Here is a 2,585-nt window from a genome sequence, read left to right as displayed (position 1 = left end):
ATCTGCACTTAAGGACCTCTCCAAATTATTGAAGAGTAATGAAGTCAGTTCAAGGACTAAGGTGCATCTGATTCAGGCCAGGGTTTTTCCAATTACTTGCTATGCATCTGAGAACTGTACAATGAATAAGTATGACAGAAAAATAATTGATGCCTTTGAACTGAGGTGCTGGAGAAGAACACTGAACATCTCATGGATGGCCAAGAAAACAAATATATGCCTTGGAAAAGGTGAAGCTGGAGTGCTCTTTGAAGGCAAGAATGATGAGGCTTTTCCTCATATACTTTGGGTGTATTGCTAGGAGGGAGTATTCCTTGGAGAAGGACTTGATTATGGGAAGGGTGAAGGGTCAGCGAAAGAGAGGAAGACCTTCAACCAAGCGGATTGATACAGTAATTGCTGCAATGAGCTCTTGTATGTCAGAAAGTGTGAGGATGGCACAGAATAGAACAGGGTTCAGATCTTCTGTTCATAGGGTCGCTATGAGTTGTACTCCTTGACAGCACCTAACAGCAACAACTTTTAAAAAATAAATAAATAAACAAATAAATAAATAAAAGCTATAGTCTTGAAAGTACCACTACTCTTTATAGGGTCAATATACCTGGCCATTTTTAGGGCTTTGAATAAAAAAAATAAAAATAAAAACAACAAATAGTGATGAAGAAAAAAGTGCAGGCTGCTTCGAAAGTCTTGACAAAAAGTAAAGCCCCATAAATGAATTGGCATATTTCAGCAAACAGATGCTGCCCTCGATATGCTCACCAGGTTATGCTAAGAAATCTGGAGGACAACTAACTGGTCAACAAACTGAAAGAGATCTAGATTTACTCCCATTACAAAAAAAGACCTGACAGATGTCTATCTGTGTTTTATTGACTATGCAAAGGCATTTGAATATGTGGATCAAAAGAAATTGTGGCTAACCTTGAGAAGAATGGGAATCCCAGAACACTTTGTTGTGCTTTATGCAGAACTTATGCTTGGACCAGAAAGGAGTTCTCAGGACTGAGCAAGAGAACACTGCATCGTTCAAAATCAGGAAAGGAGAGCTTCAGGGATGCAGCCTGTCTTCATACCTTTTCAATCTATATGCAGAACAGATCATTTGGGATGCTTAGTGCTACTCCTGACAATATTTCCAAAGTCTGAAGTCTCACCATTCTCGCCTTTAAGGAGCACCTTGATGTACTTCCTTAAAAATAATATGACGTATGCTGTTGTTGTTCTATGCTTTCAAATTGTAACTGATTCATAGCTGGCCCTCTGGTGGGTTTTCAGAGACAGTAAATCACACGGGAGGAGACCTTTCTCCTGTGGAGCAAGCACACACCTTTGGGATTGCAGTGCAGTTTCTTAACACTAGGCTTCTAACAAAGGTTCCTAATATGGATATAGACTATTGTTGTTGGGAATCCTCCAGTTGAATACAACTAATAGTGACCCTATGAAAAACAGACCTGAATCTTGTCCTATCCTGTGTCATTCTTGCCATCTCTGGTACCCTTAAGCCCATTCCTACAGTCATCATATAAATCTCTCTTGTTGAGAGTCTGCCTCTTCTTCACTGACAATCCACCTTTCCAAGCATGATGTGCCTTTCAAAGGAATAGCCTCTGCTAGCAACATGTGCAGAGTATGAGGGAGGAAACTTTACCATCATTGTCTCCAAGGTGCACTCTGGCTGCACATTTTTCAGCACATATCTGTCCATTCTTTTGGCAGTTCATAGAATATTAACACTCTTCTCTAACACAATAACTCAACTGCATAAATTCTTCTGTCATCCTTATTTTTTGTTCAAATTTCAGATACATAGAAAATTATTGAAAAGGCAACAGCCAGAATAAAGCCTTAGTCTTCATATGTATGTACACTGTTGTTGTTGTTGTTGTTGCTGTTATGTGCCTTCGAGTTGCCTGTGACTCATAGAGACCCGATGTACAACAGCCCTAAATGCTGCTCTATCCTGTTCCAATCTTATTGTCTCTGACACACCTACTCCCATTACCCTCGTCACTGAATCAATCCATCTCATCAAGGGTCTTCCTCTTCTGTGCTGTCCTATACCCTCCCAAGCATGATGTCCCTCTCCAAAGACTGGTCCCTTCTTGGAACATGTCCAAAAGATGTCAGAGGGAGCTTCAGAGTCCTTGCCTCCAAGGAGCAGCCTGGTTCAAGACAAACCTGTTCATTCTCTTAGCAGGCCATGGTATATTCAATACTCTTCTCCAACACCACAGCTCAAAGGCATCAATTCTCCTTCTATCATCCCTTGTCATTGTCCAGATTTCTGATGCATAGTAAGTGATTGCAAAGACCATGACCTGTATCAGGCACACCTTAGTCTTCAGACTGACATTGTTGCTCTTCAGTACATTAGAGTGGTCTCTAACAGCAGACTTTCCCATAGCTATGTGTCTTTTAATTTCCTGGCTGCTGGTGTCAAGAGTGTTGATTGTGGAGCCAAGCAAACTAAAGCTGTTAACAATATCAATCTCTTCACCACCTTTCATGATGCTACCAATTGGCCCAGTGGTGAGAATGTTTGTTTGTTTTTATATTGAGCCTCAATCCATATTGAA

This window comes from Elephantulus edwardii, unplaced genomic scaffold (assembly GCF_000299155.1).
Source record: "Elephantulus edwardii isolate Elephantulus edwardi_28Jun2011 unplaced genomic scaffold, EleEdw1.0 scaffold00104, whole genome shotgun sequence".
In the NCBI taxonomy this organism is placed as follows: Eukaryota; Metazoa; Chordata; class Mammalia; order Macroscelidea; family Macroscelididae; genus Elephantulus; species Elephantulus edwardii.
The sequence above is the reverse complement of the archived record's forward strand: the minus strand, read 5'-3'. Positions refer to the sequence as shown.